The 22,055-nt window shown below is 39.5% G+C and overlaps 1 protein-coding gene across 1 annotated transcript in view; it reads right to left on the bottom strand.

The window, feature by feature from the left end:
* KRT222 (keratin 222) overlaps positions 1 to 22,055 on the bottom strand; it is a 641,329-nt gene that overhangs the window by 228,558 nt on the left and 390,716 nt on the right. The gene's annotated exons all lie outside the window — the stretch shown is intronic.

The raw sequence follows: 22,055 nt of genomic DNA, 5'->3' as shown, positions 1-22,055 counted from the left end.
TAGCTAAGTCTCATATGTAGGTTTATGGAAATAATTGTCATGGATCTGATTAACAATGACATAGGAAACCTAGAGACACTAGACCCTACCCAGTTCTGTTTTGTCAAAGGCAGGTTATGCCTACCTAGCCTTCTGGACTTCTTTGAGAAGGTCACCAAAGCTATGGATGAGGGCAAAACAGAGCACAGCACCTATCCTAACCTCATCAATGTGTTCAACATAATACCTCACTTGGGCAATGTAGATAAAACCTTATGAACCTATAGGAAATAAAATTAGGCATAGACCCATATGTCACTCAATGGATAGCCAGCTGGCTCACTGACAGGACACAAGAATTTAGGATAGGGGAATCCACCTACACAAAGAGTTCAATCACATGAGGAGTCCCACAGGAATCAGTGCTAAGGCCTCTCCTTTTTGGCATCTACTTATCTGAAGTCAAGGCAAATGTCAAGGGACTCTGGTTGTTCAAGTCTGCCTATGACTGCAAGACAGGTATGGTCACTGTATCCCCTAAAGACACAGATGCCCTTCATGTGGACCTGACACAGACAAAACTGGTACCAAAGCCATGGATTTAATCTAGATTTGAAAAAAATGCATAACAGTACCCTTTGAAAAGATGGACACCCTTGGAAATTAACACATTGATACTAAACCCCTAAAAGTAGACCCATTGGTCAGGGATCTGGGAATGCATGTTGTCAGTAACCTGACCTTTGACCACCTTGTGTCTACTGTGATAAGAAAATCATTATACGTTGCACAACTTGTAAGTAAGGGCATGGAATCCAGGTCTAAGGAGGTCATTGTACCACTGTACTCATCTCTCATTAGACCAGTCATTGAGGACAATGCATCCTTTGGCATGTACCTGACCAGGCACTTTAAACAGCTTGAGAGACCACAAAGGTTCCTCAGAAAAAGACTACAGGGAGTAAGCAGCAAGTCCTATGCAGTCAGCCTGAAAACCCTATCCCTGCATACCTCTCAACTTTCCAGATTTTTGCATCATATTTTTGGTATGTTCCTCATAAAAGTTGTGCTTTTCTGGCAAATCACTGATGATTGAAGTCACTAAATAATGACATATATTTGAATTTCAGACTTGATATTCTTCAGAAAACCCATGCTAACACAAAGAATGTTATTCAAGCAACTTTCTGAGTTTGTAAGGGCAATATTTAAAATATGTCCCTATGTTAGGACCTTTGTCCCTCCCATCATTTTAGGCTTTGTCCAGATTTCTTGTGATAAGAGTTTGACAGGTATGTATCCATGTACTCGGTCTCCTACAGACTGCTTGAGTGGTGACCATTGTCTAGCCTACAAGGCATCTTCTGATCCCACACTGATGGATTTGTTGCACATCCACAAAACAAATAGCATCAGAAACACCTGTTCTATGGACCTAAACCTCATCTGTGACATAAACTGGACATGTTGGAGGGACAGGTACATGTCTCAAAGATTAGCCCTACTCTGGAACAGACTTCCTATCCATGTGAAGCAAAGCTCATTCCGAACCATATTCAAATATAACTAGTACTGTGGCTGCAGGGAATGATCTAACTTTTTTCAGAAAGAATGTGTTTAGCAGACAATCTTCCAGTCTCCTGTTTGTCTCCTATGAATTTAAGAGAAAAGGACAACCCGTGACAAAGTTGACTATCTCTAGATGGTTGTCTCATGCCATATATTTTGTTATACTCACCATAATAAGCCACATCCAGGAAGGGTTACAGTTCTATTTCTGTGACACCTATGGTAATCTACCTATATAGTTTAGGCTATTTTAACTGTGATCTATGTAATGGACATAGTATAGTGGTTTAAGTAAACATACCACAACAGTTGATGTTCTAATGGATCACCGTTGCAGTAGCTGTCCCTTCTTCCAGCCTCTGTTCTTCTGTCTATTCATGTAGCATTGCCAAGATGTGCTTGCCGTTGCCCTTTTGTTCATAGTTCATTTTGTTTCCTAGCACAGGTTTTCAGGCCTCTTGCCTCCTTCCTTGACAAAAAGTGCTCTGAAGAAACTGGCACTCTAACTGCCTTTTATATGGAGTACTCTGTGCGCTCCTTGTATTTGGAGTGCCTGGAAGGCTCACAAAGCTTTATGAACATGGCTGATGCAGATGGTAGGGCCCATACAGCTTAGGCTCCTGCAACACTGATACATTAAAACATCTACTGTTATGGTAAGTTTGCTTCCACAGCTGTACTTTCCATGAAAAGATAACATAGCTTATCATAATTTAGTTTCTAACATAGTAAACTTTCTGAAATGTTGCTTCAGTTCAAATATTCATCTTTTTTACTTGGCTAGTATCTTGGACCCGTGTAAGTGCTGATAAGAGATTTTGCTATCAATACACATTGCTAAATGCACAATGCCCTTGGTGGTGCATGTGGTAGTGTACTAAGTCTTTTCTTCTCCTACTTTGCCTTTAAGATTAGGGGACACAGCACGGCAATACTAATGTGTTGGTGGAATAGTGGGGAGCATTGGGCATAATAATGTAGTAATGCCGACAGTAATGTATGTTGTGCACTGAGTACTATTTCATAATTGCATAGCACAGTATGTATCTAGACAGTACTTGTTACATTACTTTACATAGTGTTTCTATAGTCCATTGTCAAGCTCCAACAGTAAGGCTGAGGGTCAGCACACAGGATTATCCACTCTTGGTCTTGGTGATGCTGGAGCTGCTGATGTGCCATCAGATAACGCTTAAGTGGCCCAGCATGGTTATAATGCACCATACCAGTATATGCCATTAACCAGCAGTATTGCTTGGGCCCTGCATGCCCTGTAGGACAGTACCTTTAAGATGGAGTGCTAGGATAGGGATGTGACAAGTGCATTTAGATCATAGAGGTGCACCCATCTGCTCTGAGACATATGAGTGAAGACTTTATTGGCTTGTAACTGCAGGTGGAAAGTTAGAACAATGTGGTTTCTGTTATATTATTTTTTTTTGTGCTAACTAGCTAAGCTCACAAAGCATAATCACTTTTTCCAAAGAATAGCTGGAGGAAATATCAAGTTAAGGGACATATTCAGAGTCAGAAATTATGAAAAGAGAGAGTGAAGGAATGAAACTTATAAATAAACCATACCCTTAATCTTCTGCACTAAACTGCCACACATTTTCCCTGATGTCACATCTGTTGATGGACTTGGTTATGTACAGAACTGTAGTTCCTACAAAGGCAACATGATGCCTAGATTTTACCATCATCCCCATCAGCTCTTCATGTATGTGAGTGGCTAGCTCTACAAGCATGTTCCCTTCAGATGTGTAGATCTTTATCAGAGTGTGTGTGTGTGTGTGTGTGTGTGTGTGTGTGTGTGCGCGCGCGCGTGCATGTATGTGCGTGCGTGTGTGTGCCTGTGTGCATGCGTGCGTGCATGCGTGTGTGCATGCGTGCGTGCATGTGTGTGTGTGTGTGTGTGTGTGTGTGTGTGTGTGTGTGTGTGTGTGTGTGTGTGTGTGTGTGTGTGTGTATCTCCTTGGTGCAGATCATTTCCTGTCACATAACTGTGCCTTGCAAATTAACAAGCATACCTCTGTCAATGTGCAGCTGCTGGACCATGACACTTAGCTCCCATGTATCTCCCTTCTATGTTGTGTATAATGTTTGGCCATCTCTTCCATATCATGCCATTCCATGCCTTTAATACTGTGTTCAGCTTTTACAACTTAAGCTCTGCTATATATTTGCATCTCTATACTTATAAACTCTATGCCTAATAGCCATTAACCTTTGTAAATTTATCAGTATTTTCCTTGCCTTTGGGGAACATATTTGTATGTCATTTTACAACAGGTTTTTACATGTCATTTCTACGTCACACTGTGTTATACAGTGATAAGAATGTCTGTTTCTTTGCACTGAGTTTAGTGAACTAGTTTGCATTTATTGCTGAAATGTGCATGTACTTGCCTATGTGTAGTAACACAAGCTGTGCCTCGTCTTTCTTACTATCACTTTTTTATCTTTTATAATTGTAAAAACAGTGCCACATGTTTAATGGGTTGCTTCTTGGACTCTATGGTTTGAGTACCTCAGCTTCTATTTGCCTACTGTACGACTCTGGCCAAGCCCTTTAACCAAATGGTTCTCTTGGAAAATTGGGCTAGGACCTTGTGGATTACATATTTACTAACAACCAGTAAAGAAGCCTGTTTAATGTTCTGCACTATAATTTCTTGTTCTTTATTTATTGAGCAATATGTAGGATTTATGCCAAGCTAGTCTCCCTCTCTCATTTTGCCACTTTGAACTATGTCCTTTATGAATGTTATACTTTATTGTGCAAATTCTTGATGTTGTGCAAAGCTTATTTTCTACCTTTTCTTATCTTTATGAAACCTTTCATTATACTTTATTTCTTTTAATATAGTTCCTTTGTAAAGGACCTCTAAGCCTAAGGATTACAATTAGAACTAAACACAATAATGAGAAGGACAATAAAGATGAGCAATTAATAACTTTCACATTCTGAAACCTTTTCATCATGATACAACATAAACATTCATGTCACCGAGACCATGATTTATTATAAACAGGAACAGTCCCAATAAATCAGGTGATTTAACCGATTTCAAAGAGAAACCAGAAAAACAGTGCCATTGACATTCTAATCTATAATTCATCAACCTCACCTAAAAACATGACTGTGCTGACAGTTTAACTTACTCTTTGGTGGGAAACTATGCAAAAGACATAGCAGGATTCAGAGACATCAGGGTACCAGCTGCACATTGTAGAAGCTGTAATGAGGACAACATCTTGAATGTTGTACTGAAAGATACATGCTTCAGAAACCAAATCATGTGATTCTGCTGTTGTTCATTGTGCTCTAGTAATGTCTGCGTACTGTGCATTCCTGCCTGAAGTGTCCTATATCCCACGTAATGAAGAACACGCTGGGGGCTGTTAATGTGCCCCAGTTTGACAAACAGCAAGGAGGCACTCATCTCTGTGTACTTGTTTCACTGTATTTCATAATAAGTGGAAGCACTTTATGGGTTTAAAAATGGTTACACCACATAAGAGGATGGCATTGTATACCCAGCATCTATAGATTTGCTCTACTGTATTTTAAGGTACTGAAACATGCTCAGGGAGGATGTGCACTAAGCAGGATACATAGCAGGGCCAAATGGAAAGTGTTACTTATCAAGTGCACTAAAAGTGATATTTAGACCATAGGTGTCTGTTAAACTACCAGTCAAAATAGTCAAACATAGCCTTACAAATGGAAGCAAAGCTGTACAGTGTAGGATTTGGCTTCCTATAGGAAGTGCAAACCCTACTGCTGCTAACCCCAGAACTTTGAAAATTAGCCTAAAACCAGAGAATTCTGAAATGTATTGTTGCACATTTAAAACATTTCAGGGGTCTTCACCTTCTCTGCATCCATCACTCATGCTGATTATGCTAACTCCAGCACTGCTGTTTTGGAGTTGGTATATATTCCTGTTGCACATATTTAAATTATTGCTGCTCTGAGGATTCTATTTAACAGCGTTAGACTTGTAATAAACACCCATAACATTTGTGGGATAGCTGTATGACGTTTGTACCTGAGAAGGGATGCCTGTATGCAGGAATGGTCAGTACAATACATAAACTGGTCTATCTTTGCTATACTGCCGCTTATTCCTGCTTAACTCTGCTCATTTTCATCTCATTTTATCTTCAAACTCTGTCGCTTCCATCATAAATATAAAGAGCCCTACCATGCCATGCCATGCTTTGGGCCCTTATTGAGTTATAAATCTGTAAGTTCAGTCCACGCTAGCATGTCAGAACATTTATGTAGCTTTTGTGCTATAACAGCATCAACTAGTTAATACAGTGATGAGCACAAATGTTGTGCAAAATTATAAATGTGTGTGTGTGTGTGTGTGTGTGTGTGTGTGTGTGTGTGTGTGTGTGTGTGTGTGTGTGTTTGTTATATAAATGTACACACGCGCACACACACACACACACACACACACACACACACACACACACACACACACACACACACACACACACACATACACACACACATGGGTTTAACTGAAAAGTATGAATACCCATCTGGTTGAAAACATTTTGTGGGTGTAAAAAAATAGAGACAGAGAATGCACAAGTGACTGAATGCTCATTTGTGTGAATTACATATGGCTGAATTTAGTTTTAGATAACAGGCAAGCTGAAGAATGCAGGAAAATTTGAATAAAAAAGTGGTGGATCTAAAGATGTGCAAGACTGTGTTATAGCAGTTGGTGTTTATGTGCAAATGTTCATTCATTAGTGTTAGAGTAAGGAGCAGGTAAGGAGATAAATTTGGTGTTGTTTATGTTTTGTTTTGTATGTATTCTGTGTCGTTTTGTCTTGTGTAGTGGTACTGTTAGGGAAAGGTTTTCAGAAGACCCCTGCCCACCTTCCATTTGTGTGCTAACCCAAACTGTAACCCCACTTTATCCCTACTCCAAACTCCTACACACTACATTTCTAAAAACCCTTTTCTTAATAGTACCTCCACCAATATGGCATGTGAGCTTGGTTTTGTAGCTAGGGTTTACTGGCATAGGGCTTTTCATAAGTGAGAGAAAAGCATTCAGTGTTTTGTCAACCTTATGAGTCATGCAGTGTTCTGTGATTCTGTCTTTTGAGTTTTCAACCTTTCATAATATGATATTCATGGGGTATCTGAAGTACCCCTCTACAGATTAGGAATCCTACACCACTTCTAATGCACAAGCCCAGCAATTCCTAAACATTGTTAATACCTGTGAAAATGTGAGGTAGTACCAACTATGCCAGAGGGAGTAAGTGGATGTGAAACATATGCCAGCATAGTTAGCTGGAGTTTTGTAAAGAATTATATGTCATGTACATTTCAAACTGATTTGTATGGGTGCTTGTGTTGGAAATGTATTTGTAAAGCTGCTTGTTTTAAAAATATACCAACAGTGGGACTGCTGGACAGAAAAGAAATACACCTGTATGTCTGAATGCATTGTAACTGTTGAAATGAATATATTGTAACAGATGATGCTGGAAGAGAAGAGGCTAATCTCTGTCCAGCTAACTTTGAAAAATAGTTTAAAATGAAATTACCTTGTTTAGACCATAAAGATGGTATCTTACATTTCTGACTGCAGCCAGAGACACAATGTCTGTGAAAACCAGGACTAGGAGTCTTACTGTATTGTCCTTAGGAGTAAACTAATTGCTAACCTGGAAAGGATGAAGTTTTGAAATGGTTTTATAGCTTCCAGATGCAATAACACATATTGGCAAAGCTCTATGTAACTGTATTATGACACATATGTGCTACATTCTGGCTCAGTTTCTAGTAAAGGGGTTAATGTGGGAACCAAGGTTAGACAGCCAGATGTACGTGATGTCATTCCATAATCCAGCACTGAAATGATGTTTTAATACTAGATGAGACAGAAGCCTCAGGGGAGTCTGTTTTTGAAACCTGACAAAAGAAAGTCCACTCACACATCATATTGCCTTGCTGTAGTAAGTGAACTAGGATCAGTAATTCTTTAGATCAGTCAGGAAAATATAGTGAGATTAGTCAAGTATTGTTTTCCTGTATCTGTGTGAACCTTTCCATCTGTGTTGTTTTTAATATTTTCTGTGATTGAAACTCTGGTATTGATTATAAACAGATATTTAGTATTTTCATGTTCTTTTATTATTTATTAGTAAATATGTTTAAACTTTTCATTGTGGTGGGACTTTCAGAGAATATTTTAAACTTTGAGAGCACTTATATTTATTTGGTGACACTGTGGCCACTCCTGAAAGCCTTGCTACATTGGTCAAACACTACCATTTGTATTAGTATTAATTTTACTCAGTATAATTAGGTACCCTTGTAAGAGTCTTAGAGTAGCTGGCTTTGGAGTGTTCTGGTGGCAGTATCTACCTTATAGTCTGGGCCAAGGGTGCATAGCTAGTAAATCTGTGTCAGCCTTTCCCAGGTGTGTGTGTGTGTGTGTGTGTGTGTGTGTGTGTGTGTGTGTGTGTGTGTGAGAGAGAGCTACTTGGAGCAGGACACAGACCACTGGTTTCACAGATTCACAGAGAAGGTGGTAGAGGATTGGCTTGGAACACTCGGCTGAGGGCTCAACCCTACAGCTATATCAGTTGGGAGTCTTATTTGGGGACTGGAGAGAGAAAGAGAAAGGGAAACCCTGCCCCAGGACTGAGTGTGTTCCCTGTGTGTTCTTAAGGGTAAATTGTGCTTGGTACAGAGAGCTGTATCTGAAAGTACTTTGTATATCTATTTTTGTTCTAAGTGAATGTCCCTCACCAGCGTCATTGGTGAGGATTGAGGTTCCTTGTTTACTGGCCCAGAGGAGGGACATCACAATACCAACATCCTGGAAAAGTCAGTCCATTATCCTACCAGGAGTACAAACATCCTTGTCCTTGTGCTCACAGACTTGGGGGGGGGGGGGCATGTGTTCCTCACCCAATGTAATGTTTTCACTTATCAGATCTGACCATAAGGCAGTATTCCTTGAAATAAAAATTAAATCTGGGGTTCCAACAAAACCAAAACCTTTAGAAACGTCTCCAAGGCTAACCACTCTCTACTAAGCAACACCTTGGCTAAACTGCAAGCACCCCCCCCCAAACCCAGTAAACAACACAGCATATGCTGAGCTATTTACAAAACCTCTGTACAGCCATATTGATAGCTATATAGATCAAGCTGTACCCACTCATATTAAGAATAATATCAACTCAAAAGACAAGTCACCCCGGTGGAATCACAATACCAATCTGTTATACAAGAAAAGAAAAAAAATCTTAGCCAAGTGTAGGAAGAATAAAGCCATACATATAAAGCCCCCCTGACCAATCTAAACAGGCAGCTAAGAGGGTTAATTAATACTTCAAAGGCTATATTTGAAGAAAAAATAATTTCTCAGCAAAGGACAACCACAAAGCTTTCTACAGCTATTTCTGAAACCTCAGGGGAAATGCACAACAATGCACAGAGCTTATTGTAAACTGTGTCACCCACACTAAACTGGAGGTCATTGCCAACCTTCTCAGCTCAAATTTCTCCCCCACTCTCCTCCTGATAGTCCAAAGGAAATAACGCATACTGCAATCCCCCCAGCCATTTCTAGGGAACAGGCCATTAATGTACTTTCTAAGGCTAAAAACACTGCATCGATGGGCCCTGATAACATCCTGGGGTATTTAATAAATAGCATGAAACCTGACCTCTCTGGTTCAATTGAATCACTTTTCAACTGACGCCTTCAGTCAGGTTTTGTGCTCAAGGAACAGAAGATGGGTATAGCCATTGCCCTGTGCAAAGGAGGTCCAACCACTAATCCAGGTAACTACAGACCCATAAATCTTAGCAGCCTCATATGTAAGGCCATAGAAAGAATTGTCATGGACATGATAAATGAAGATATAGGTAACCTGCACACTCTGGACCCATCACAGTTCAGCTTTGTTAAGGAAAGGTCATGCCTATTAAATCTGGTGGACTTTTTTGAGAGGGTCACCAAAGCATTGGATGAAGGTAAGACTGTGCACGATCAGCTTACCTTGATTTGGCCAAGGCTTTAATACAATACACCACACAGGCATTATAGTCAAGCTCACTAATTTAGGTATAAACCCTTTTACACCCACTAAAATACAAGGTCTAGGTTTATGAATTTTGTTTGTGACTTAAACAGAACATGCTGGAGAGACAGATAAGTACCCAAGAGACTGCCCCTCCTATGGAACAAGCTTAACATCCATATGAAGCTAAGTAAATCTATTACCCAGTTTAAGCACAATCTAGACAAGTGGATGGAGAATAGGAAATTTTCAGTGGGTCTGGCATCCATGTGCCTCATGGACAGAGGTAGTTTATAAATTCCTGGCTCTCAATATCCTATTCAAAAGCAGGACACCATTATTCTTTTGAAAAAACTTGACTAGGCTTAGAAAGGACCCTAGTAACAATCTATGAATTTATGATATAAGCATGTGTATGCATATGTATATGTATATATACATATATATATATATATATATATATATATATATATATATATATATATATATATATATATACACACACACACACACACACACACACACACATATAAATATACATATAGAGATATAGATGTTGAGCAAGGAAACACATTGTTGATAAGGCAGGAGACATATCTATAGCTGCAGAGAGTATGTCTGTCAGGAGAGAAGAGGCCAAATGGAGAGATGAAAAGTCAGTCAGGGGTTCAAATGGAGAGATGAAAAGTCAGCTAGCAAAGGAGAGTAGTAGTACTGAAATTGAATTCATCCTCAGGTCTTGGTGAGTACCTTTTTAAGGTGGACCCTGTTTTCACAAAATCTCACCAAGGTGACACTGATATATAGACTGTATTTATATAGCATATATCATGGGCAGAAGTAGGTCAAAAACTAAAAAAGATAGCTGGGTGCACAACACCCAGGAAGTGCCCAATCCCGATGACAGTGTGGAATCCTGAAAATATGGAAACATTCCTACAATAGGGCCAGGCCAGGCCCAGGGGGAGGATGGCCCCCCTGTTGTAGAAGGAAGTAGCAGTCCACAAAAATCACAAAAACTGATAGGCCAAAGAAGAGCCATAAAGATGATAAAGTGGACTATTGAGGATAAGAAAGAAATTATGTATTGTTACTATTATGCAAAAACATCATTTCCGGACACAGGTTATACAAAATGATTATTAGAGAAATTAGAGGAAGAAAAATACTTCCACAAGAAAAACTGTCAGAAGCTTCAAATGAAAATTTGTGTTCACTAATACAACAGATTTGTAAGAAACAGTATAAAGATCAAGAAACCTTGATCTGTTTGGAAAAAGAAGCATCTGAGGAAGTGCGAAAATATAAACAACAAAACCAAGAGATATTTGAAAAGTATAAAAAAGAAATATGGACATGGGAAATAAAGAGAGATTTGATATGGTGCAATATTTATGCAAAAGCCAAAGCCAAATTAATCAATATAAAGAAGGCAGCCCCAAAGATATTCAAAGAGAAATACAGGCAAAGGCATCCAGATATGGGAAATTTCACAATAAAAAAATAATATCACAAAGATGGAATGTAGAAAAGAAGATTAGTAAAGCAAAAGTTAAAGAAATAGAAGTTGAAGTTATGGAGTGCCTGCAAAGTGAAGGATTTGATGAAGAATGTCTAACACAGGTTACATTACAGCAGGATGGAGTGAGTCCCCAAAGTAAGGAGAAACAGGAAGATCAGGAAACATCTGAAGAAATATGGACATGGGAAAGAAAAAGAGATTTAGTATGGTGTAATATTTATGCAAAACAGAAAGCAAAACTAACCAATATAAAAAGAGTGGCACCAAAGATATTTGAAGAGAAATACAGACAAAGGAGTCCAGACATGGAAAACTTTACAATACAAGAAATAAGAAGACAAAGAGGTAAAGTAGAAAAGGGGATCAGTAATGGAGAAGTTATAGAAGTAGAAACTGAGGTTATGGAGTACCTGCATGTTGAAGGATTTAGTGCAGAAAATCTAATTCAGAAAGCACCATAACAGGATAGAGTAATGGATATCCAAATTAAGGGGAAACTAGTGGAACAGGAAGCAATTGGTCAGGTGCCATATGAAGATAATTTGGAGTATTCCACAGGAAACCAGTATAAAAGTTCACTTGAAGCTAGACAGGAAGGAAAGGAACAGGAAACTGTGGAAACTCTGATGCAGTCAATGATGAGGAGTGATAGGCCAGTGAGTTTCCATATGACAGAACAACAGATGACACAGGGTGAAACTGATGAGATTGTGTCACAGGAAGATGCTATAGAACCTTCTATAGAATGCCCACAGGAATTGGAAAACAAGGGATATGCCCTCAGTTTGGAAGAAAATGAGCAAAGAGAAGAATTACTTGATTTAATAGACATGGTCAGATATATCAAGATCAATGAAAGAAATAGACTGCAGAAGGTTAGTAAAACCCAAAAAGTCAGAAGTCTGATAAAACAAGTGAACACAGTAATTAGAACTGTTCATAGAGATCCATGCGATATAACAGAATTAAATAGGATATATTACTGTGCAGCTAAATTAATAACTGATAAAGGTCTACCACAAGAACACAGGGTAGTGAGGGAGAGAAAGGGGAGAAATCAAATATCATCATGGAAGTTTTGAACAGAGAAAACTATAAAGCAATTAAGGCATGAAGTGTCACTGTTAGAAGACTATAGAAGAGGAAATAGATCAAGAAAAATACTAAGAAAGATAGATGTGATAAAAGCAATGTGCAATATTTGAACAGACCAGGCTCTATCACGCACTATCGCAAATAACAAACTAAAAATTTCAGCACAGGTGGAAAAACTTAGAAAATAAATAAATACAAAGGAAAAGTGCAAAACAAGCAATTTATTGATGACCCAAAAAGGTTTTATAGAGAACTGGGAAATAAGGTAAAAAGAATTGAAAGAAGTATATATGAAGATCCTGTGGAACATAACAAAGATGCTAAATGGATAGAAGAAGTAAAAGAAAGAATAAGAAGTTTAAAGGTACAGGATATGAAATGGGATGAAGTAACAGCCAGAGAGATTGAAACAAAGTTAAGAAAAGCCTCTAAATGGAAAACCCCACGCCCAGATGCAGTACCTAACTTCTTGTTAAAGGTATTAACATCTTTGCACGAAGATTTAGCTATGAGTAAGATCTATTTATATGCGCACCCAGAACAGACACCAACCTGGCTAACAACAGGAAAAACAATGCTCCTACTTAAGAGTGAACCTGCAAGCTACCCTAAAAATTATAGACCAATAACTTGTCTTCAAATGACGTATAAACTATACACAGGAATTGATGCCGATAGAATTTATAGTCATTTAGAAGAAAACTCAATTATGGCAGTAGAACAAAATGGCAATAAAAGAAAGTCATATGGAACAAAGAATCATTTATTGTTAAACAAAATCATAGTGAAGAACTGTAAAAAGGGGAAGAATCTATGTATGGCATGGATTTACTACAAAAAAGCATTTGATAGTATCCCTCATTCATGGATAAAACAGTGCTTAAAAATGTATAAGATTCACCCCACACTGACCAAATACATTACAGTGACCATGAAACAGTGGCAGACCACTTTGCAATTAAGCCATGGTAAAGAGCAAATTGTTATCCCAGGGATAAAAATTCAAAGGTGGATATTCCAGGGTGACTCTCTGTCACCGTTACTATTCTGCCTTGCCCTTAATCCATTAAACTCTTTACTCAACAGCTTAGGCCATGGCTATAATCTGGCTCCTAGAAAACAACAAAGTGTAAAGACTTGATACCTTTTCTTTGTCCACAATTTAAAACTGTATAGTTCATCAGATGAGGAACTGAAAGCTCAGCTGCAGGTTGTGAAAACTTTTTCAGATGATATAAGAATGTCATTTGGTCTTGATAAATGTGCAAAAGCAACCTTTAAAGCAGGAAAACTACAGCACCAAGAAAACATCAGTTTGGGACAAGAATGTGATATAAAACAACTTGAGCAAGAAGGAGTGTATAAATATTTGGGAACTGATGAAGGATCAACAATAAAATACAAGCAAATGCAAATAAAAGGAATACTTCAGAAGGCTTAAATTAATCCTGAAAACAGCACTGACATCTAGGAACAAAATCCAGCTTATAAACCAGTTTGCTGTTCCTGTCCTAACTTACAGTTTTCCAGTGATTGACTGGTCACAAAATGTGTTGGGTAAATTAGATAGGAAAACAAGAAGGATGCTTCATGCTCACCAAATGATTTATAAAAATCAGTTCATACCAAGATTATATATTCCCCCTTCTGGGATGGGCCTCCTTGAAATTAATTATATGTATAGAGCTGTAATTGTGGGACTCCACACATATCTGCTGACCTCACAAGACCCAAACATAGTGAAAGTTTTGAAACATGAGGAGAATAAATCTAAGATGACTTCTCTACTTAATCTAGCAGAAGCTTATTGGCATCAAGCAGGAATGGAAATCAAAACAGAAGTAGATAAAAATGGGGCAGCAACTGAATGTGCGAAAAAACAAAAGAAATAATATAAGGCTAAGGATCAGATGAGAAGGCAAGAAATTTGGAAAAAGCATAAATATAGTTGCAAGTATAGAAAACTTCTAGAAGAACTTCATGATGATCAGGAATGAACACAGGAATGGTTAATAAGAGACAAATTCAAACCAAGAGATGAAAGGTTAATATTGGTGGCCCAAGATAGTGGGCTGCATACACGTTAGTTTATAAAGTCCATTGAACATGTGGGAGAAATAGACGTGTAAGCTTTGTAAATCCGAACTGGAAACAGTTGCACACCTTGTTGCTGGTTGCACCATACTAATGGCAGAAGGACTGTATACTGAAAGGCATTAATAATGTGGCGAGACTGTTGCACTAGGGATTGTGCAAACATTATGGTATTGAAGTGGCCGAAAAACATAGGCTCGTAGGTTCATAGGTAGGTACTAGGCTATCTGCCTGAGGGCATTTATAAGCCTAGCCAGAGTGTGTTGGCTTTCGCCGCCCCATTGATTAATTAACTGATCCTCTGTCAAGCAGAGCCAATGAAGTGATCCCAGGGGTGTATTTTCTGTTGCCCATCCACTCATCAAGGTTTCTCTTGAAGAGTGTTAGTGAGGGTCTCTGCCTGATGTAATTTGGAATTTTGTTCCAAAGCATGGGGAGTCTCTGTGACAGGAATCTATCCCTCCAGCATGTTCTATTTATTGTTGTGGCGAGGTTTAGCTCACTAGAGCGCGTGGCTTGCAGTGACTTGGATTTCTTTAGGTGGAGCATGTCCATCAATTCTGAGTTGAACATGGCTTTGTAAGTCAGGCAGATATCACCTCTGAGTAAGCGATATGCCACTGAGTACAGCAGGAGTTTTTTCAGTCGGGCTGCATAGGACATATGTTTGAGACCAGTAATCCTCTTGGTGAGGTACTTTTGTGGTCTTTCCAGCTGTTGAAAGTGTCTTGTGAGGTACATCCCAAATGGGGCATTGTACTCTATGATGGGTCTAATGAGTGATGAGAAGAGGGGCACTATAACCTCTTTATTTCTAGATGTGAACCCTTTAGTAATTAGATGTGCCACATAGAAGGATCTCCTAAATACTTTGGCAATATGATTGTCAAAGGAGAGATTACTATGTACCTGGGTCCCCAGATCTCTTATTACCTCTTCTGTATTAAGGGGGCTGCCACCTATGTGGTAATTTGTGAGTGTTTTGTTTTTCCCAAACGGGATGACTATGCATTTTTGGCATTTAGCTTGAGACCATGACTTTGACACCAGGTGTCCGTCTCAGTAAGGCCCTTTTGGAGGATGTCCATGTTAGCCGGAGAGTCAATTATGGCTCCAAGTTTGCAGTCATTGGTGAGCTTGGTTAGCCATAGTCCTCCTGTGTTTGCCTGCACTTCTGAGAAGTATATGCCGAACAGTAGGGGTCCCAGGACCAAGCCTTGTGGGACACCACTTGTGACTGGTTTAGAGTCGGACCCGGAGCCCGCTATTCGTACTGTGTGAGTTCTGACTGTAAGTCAGCTGTCAACCCATCTCATGACATAGGGGTTTATGTTCAGGCTGGTGAGTTTTTCTGTAATACCCAAGTGGGGAATGGTGTCGAAAGCCTTGGAGAGGTCAAGGTAGGCTGTGTGAACCACCTTTCCCTCGTCTATGGTCTTGGTGACTGTCTCAAAGACGTCAACCAGGTTTAGTAGGCATGATCTGCCCTTAACAAAGCCTAACTGGGTTGGGTCAAGTGTTTGGAGGTTTCCAATGTCTTTGTTAATGAGTTCCATGAAGATGCACTCCATAGATTTGCAGACCAGGCTAGTCAGGCCTATGGGGTGATAGTTACCAGGGTCAGTTGTGGCCCCTCCTTTGTGGAAAGGAATAACTGTTGCTGTGTGCCATTCTATGGGCATGTAGCCTGTGAAGAGGGTGAGGTTGAACAGCCTGTTTAGCTGGGGGGTTAGTTTGTTCTGTAATTCATGCAAGACACAGCCTGGGACACCATCTGGTCCCATTGACACTTTGTTTTTGGCTTTTGAAAGGGCTGTTTTCACCTGTGTGTCTGTGATTTTTGGGACACTACACTTTTCTGTTATTGTTGTGGGCCCTTTTGGAGGTGAGAGGGGGGTGAAGTTTGCACTGAATCTATCTGCCAGGATGTTGGCAATATCAGTAGGTTCAGTATATTTTGTGCTATTTTGCACTAGTTCAGTGCATATCTGGGAGTTGCCACTTAGATTCTTAGCATATCTAAAGAAGGTCTTGTTGTTATCTTTTGAATCCTTGGTTATTTTTCTTTCAAAGTTAGCCTTGGATGATTTCATGATGGACCTCAGTTTCTTACTGATACTGATCAGTGATGTCTTTCCTTCTTGGGATTTGCATTTTTCTGAACTAGTTTCCGCTTTCTATTGTATATCCTGTTTATTGCAGGGGTCCACCAAACTGGTTTCCTTCTCTTAGAGGAGTGAGTCTTGGTTTTGCTAGGGATGGCACAATCCATGCATCCTTGTAGGTGCTCATAGAGTGCATTTGTAAAGGTTTCTGCATCTTGGGCAGCATTATCCTTTAGTGTGGGGGCTGTGAAACTTACCACCTCTGTCTTAAGTAAGGTGAAGTTTGCTTTAGAAAAGGTTTTTACTGTGGTTTCTTTAGTTGGGGGTGGTGGTGAGGTGTGGACATCCAGAGTGATTAGTTTATGGTCTGATATAACCAGTGATGGGTTGACCTCTAGTGTGAAACACCTGTCGCCCATGTTGGTGATGACCAGGTCCAGTATGTTTTCACCTCTGGTAGGGGAGTTTACCAGCTGATCCAGGGCATTTGAGCTGATGATCCAAGGCATTTGTGTTGATTGGACATTGGAAATATAAGCCACAAAGCATCATAGAAAATGAAGAAGTCTGCATCACATGGGATCATACATTGCCAACAGTTCAGAAGACAGATGCTAGAAAACCAGATATAGTGGTTCAAGAAAAGAAGACAAGAGTAGCATTGATCATTGAAATTGCCACACCCAGTGACTACAGTGTCTTGCGTACAGAGAGACACAAAGTCATAAATATTAGAATCTGCAGGCAGAAATGAGAGCAATGTGGAAGAAAGATACCCATACAGTTCCAATAGTAGTAGGAGCAATGGATCTTGTAAAAAAGAATTTACAATTGTATTTAGATATGTTGCCAATACATGTAACTCCATACGAGTTGCAGAAGGAGTCATTACTGGGCACATTGCGGGTGCTGCGAAGAGCACTACTGGCTGACATCAAAGATTGAAACAATACAAATTTCATGAACTTTAATCATACTTTGACTTAGGAATGGGGTCCATTCCCGTCATTGTATTAAAACCCAAAAGACCTCCCAAGTGAATATCCACAAATCGCAGCTGATGCTCTGGCCTACCCAGTATCCATCTTGATTAACCGATCTCTGTCAGAAAGTTACGTTCCCACACTGTGGAAAGTATCACATATAATTCCCCTCCACAAAGGAGGACCCTCCACAGAACTAATCAATTACCGCCCCATAGCTATTCTCTCTCCACTCTCCAAAATACTAGAGAGATGCATACACTCTCAGGTCTCAGACTACCTCCTTACTAACAACCTCCTTTCCAATACTCAGCATGGTTTCTGACCAAACCATAGCACCACCACTGCCTTACTCTCCTTTACTAACACTATCCTTCAGCATAAAAACAATGGTATCTCTCCGCTGCTACTTTTCTAGACCTATCTAAAGCATGTGACATGGTCCCACACAACTTATCTCTGTCCTCAATAACCTATCCTCTCAATCAGTCACCAACTGGTTTCAGAGTTACCTGTCTGACCGCCACCAATCCGTTGTATGGCAGAATGACATATCTTCCCAACTACCTGCCTCCATAGGGGTTCCCCAAGGATCCATCCTTGGACCCCTACGCTTCTCTGTTTTCACCAATAATCTAGCCTCTGCCACCAAACATGGCACACTCATACAATACGCAGATGTCTCAACGATAATCTGCTCAGCCCAGTCCCTACCCAAACTGCAAAAAGTCACACAGGAAGCCTTTTCCTCTGTTGAAACTTGGTTATCCAATGCCCAGTTAATACTCAACCCAAACAAAACTAAACTACTAATCTTCCAACCCAACAAACATACTCAAAACAACTCTCACTTTAACATCACAGCAAAAGACAACACCACTATATACCCAACTGAACACACCAAATTTCTAGGAGTGGAAATAGACAATAAACTAAAATTTGACATTCACATATCCATGACCATAAAAAAGTCCACAAAAAACTAGGAGTGTTATACAGAAATAAGCAACTTCTCACCAAAGCAGCAAAGATTTCAATAGCAAATTCCCACCTTATATCCACCCTACTTTATGCCTCTCCAATATATACCAACCTAAGGCAATGCGATCTAAACAAGCTAGAAACCTGCTACAACAAAATCGCCAAATTCGCCACAGGGGCATCCTACCATAGTCACCACTGTCTCTCACTTGCTGAACTGGGCTGGCTTGAACTCCCTCACCTCCTTCAATGGTATCAACTCTCACTCGCCCACAAACTAGTAAACCTTCCACTAAATGTCCCATCCCTCCAGAATCTACTCCAACCCAATCGCACCACCAGACCACTAAGCTCCAGCAACAAAAATCACTTGCAGATGACTAAAGCCAATAACTCTGCTGGTGAAGCACTATTCTCTTGCACCATAGCCAAATTATGGAACTCCCTCCCACCCGCAATTACCTCCATACCATCATGCACCCACTTCAAAACTTTACTAAAAGCGCACCTAAAAACATGCTGGCTATGCCCTTGCAACTCCCACTCTAAAATTACCCACCCCATCCAACCACTACCTTTCATTCCACTCCACTAACTACCTTGATTATAGCAAGCTCAGATGCTCATAAGCCTAGTAGTTATTATACAGCAGGAACTTCTTATTGTAACATTTGTTAATTATGTACTTCACAGATAAAGATTCTAGTTGTCTACTGATGTACTATGTTCTTCATCTGTAAATATGTTGCAAGTAATTGCTGTGTTATATTGTTAATCGCTATGTAATCCAATGTAACTACTGTCTGTTTATTTTAACTGTGGAGCTTTTCTCCCTGGGCCTCCACTGAAAATGGACCTACGTCCAGTCGGACACTCCCGGTCAACAAATGTAAATAAAATAAAATAAAATAAATAAAATAACTTGGAGAAATTAAAAAAGCGAGAAGAGACAGAATCATTGTCGGAGCAAATGACAAACCGCCACAAATAGGGAGTTTTTAAGAGCTGGTAACTCCCCTTAAACGGCAGATTACTGATTTGCTGTGCTGTGCAGTGAACGTTGGAAAAAGTCACGTAGGAGTCTCTCTCCATGGAAGCTATGTTGGAAGGTAGAAACCATCCTGAAATCAACCCCGTTCTAGAAAGTATGAATTTGAAGGGTATATTACTTGAGTTTGAGAATTACTTTGTTTTTGCAACCAAGGAAAGCTGGCTCCTTTTGTATATACTGTTGCAGTACACCTGAAGAGTTGAAAGTCATGTGCAGAGTGAAGCAGTGAAGCAGGCATGAAAGCACTTGTTGAACGGAGATCTGTGTTTTATTCTCCACATTTCTGCATACTTTTTTGTTGTCCTTCACAAATAGTCTCTGGTTTGAATTGTACTTTGGTATCCAGAGAATGTCTACACATGCAGAATCTCTTGCAGGTTTTGAACCAGAATACTCCAGCTGCAACTAAACAGAGTTTTTTTTTTTCGTGTGTGTGTGTGTGTGTGTGTGTGTGTGTGTGTGTGTGTGTGTGTGAGTGTCTGTGTTTTGTGTGTGTTGACTGTAAGCCTAAGATTGCAGCATTAAAGAAACTCTTTTACGTCCGTCCAGGTTGTGTTGTGTAGTATATGAATCCAGAATAACAGCAGAAGATAACCTAAATAAGCCTTTGAGTCAATGTGAGATAAACTCGAATTAGCAACATTGAATGAATGAATAAATAGTGACTAGTGCATGCACACTGCAGCTAATGCTCACCACTGTTGTGTACTTGCACTTCACCCCTCAATAAATGTGTTCAGTACCTTTTCCTGATAAGCATCTTACAATATGAACTTATCACTGGTTGTTGACAGTGGTGGCAGAGTATAATGGTGAGATGCACTATGCACTCTCACATCCACGAGGATATGGATGAGGTGGTCATATTCCATGTGGTTTGAATTTTATGGAAGTATATCATACTGTATGTAGTACAAGTTCTTGACAGAAAGGTGTTAGATCACTAGGAATCTTTTTGTACTAGCTTGCAGAGAATGTGCCGGTGCTGCTAAAAAGGAAATGATGGTTTTATATGGTCAACCACACTACCTGGAATTCCAGTTATTAACAACAGTGGTACCAGAGACATTGATATGACATACTTCTGTAAATTACTCTGCTCTGCCATGAGTAGAATTGTTAAGTAGCTACCGACTAGTCAAGCTGATGTGTTTTTTTTTCTAGCATACTGGCCCTCAGGACAACTGTAACAATCACACCTTCATCAGCGTGACACCCTGTGTTGTTAGCATTTGTGTCAGTTGTACACAGTAGCCTGAATTGTACATATGGACATTGTAAACATCCATTAGCAGCTATGACTGATACATGCATTGCTTATGATTTATTTAAGGCTGTGAAAACTTCTTGCTCAGTGTAGCAATTTTGGACATAACTCCCATAAAACTGTTGTTTTTGTATTTTTGCCTTGTAACCATGATATCATTAACTGGGTAATGTAAGAGCTGGGGAGTGAACTAATCTGAAGCAGGGAAGGATGGGATTCCCTCACTGCAGAAGCGTCCATCCTTAGTTGGAGGCCAAACTGTGAGATTGGTAAATTTTGTGCATTAACGTTGGACAGCAGGCAATCCTCTAAACAGTTCTGATGCATGGGAGCATTTGCCTTCATTTATAAGCATGTAAGTGCAAAGTTTACAACTGGTATGCATTTCTGGATTCTGAGATATTTTAGAATTAAAAAAAAAACTTTGCTATAGGTACAAAAGATGCACTGTCAGAAAATTCGTATCAGTCTTATATGTTTCTGTTAATAACATCAGACGTTATTTCATCACAGTGAACAGCATTGTTGCAAACAAATTAATGCATAACTCTGCAACAGAGCTAATGACAAGGATTATAAAAATTTCTCTATACTGCTGAGCTGTTTAGAGTTATTGCCTCTGTTTCAGGTTAGTCCTAACCTTTACATACTACCTGTATGATGTCTATATATTATCCCTGGGTTTGAATGTCTATTTCAGACTCACTAGTTTACTCCATTCTGCCAAAAACTCTGTGGCTGATTGGTTATTTTGAATTGTTGTGAGAGATGGATTTTGCCTCTGTCCTTTTGGCATAGGTTGTGGTTGAATATGACTTCTAAGATAAGTGTAATTACCTAGTTAAAAGTGAAATAAATATTTTTTATTCCTTTAAAGAAGTATTATCTACCAATAAGAAAAGAATGCCCTAAAGTTCACGTTTGAATAAACTGTTCAGTATTTCAATTGTGTAACTGTGAATATCTTTGCTGGGAACTGGTAAAAAAAAGAAATGGGTAGTATTCCAAGATATAGTACTCACTATATAGGGATTATGCATTGAAAAAGGATGGAAATAGCCGTGCATGATTCACAGACCTCAGTATAACTGTAGAAGCAACATGTTACTGTGCACCAAACCATGCATAACTGTGCAGACAACTATAATACACACCAGAGCTGTCACCTGATGCTGCAGTAGCAAGCAGTCTGTGTTTTGGCTATGAACAGGAATGAAGATACTGCACTACCTGTCTAACGCAGCTTCTGTTGCCAGCACTGGCTCAGTTGTATCAGGTGACAGGTTAGCTCTCTTAGAAAAGAGTGCAGGGCTATGCATGGGCATACAGAAAT

The sequence above is a fragment of the Protopterus annectens genome, chromosome 13.part0, assembly GCF_019279795.1.
Source record: "Protopterus annectens isolate FY-2018-M chromosome 13.part0, PAN1.0, whole genome shotgun sequence".
Taxonomy (NCBI): Eukaryota; Metazoa; Chordata; order Ceratodontiformes; family Protopteridae; genus Protopterus; species Protopterus annectens.
This window is presented reverse-complemented; position numbering and strand designations above follow the sequence as displayed.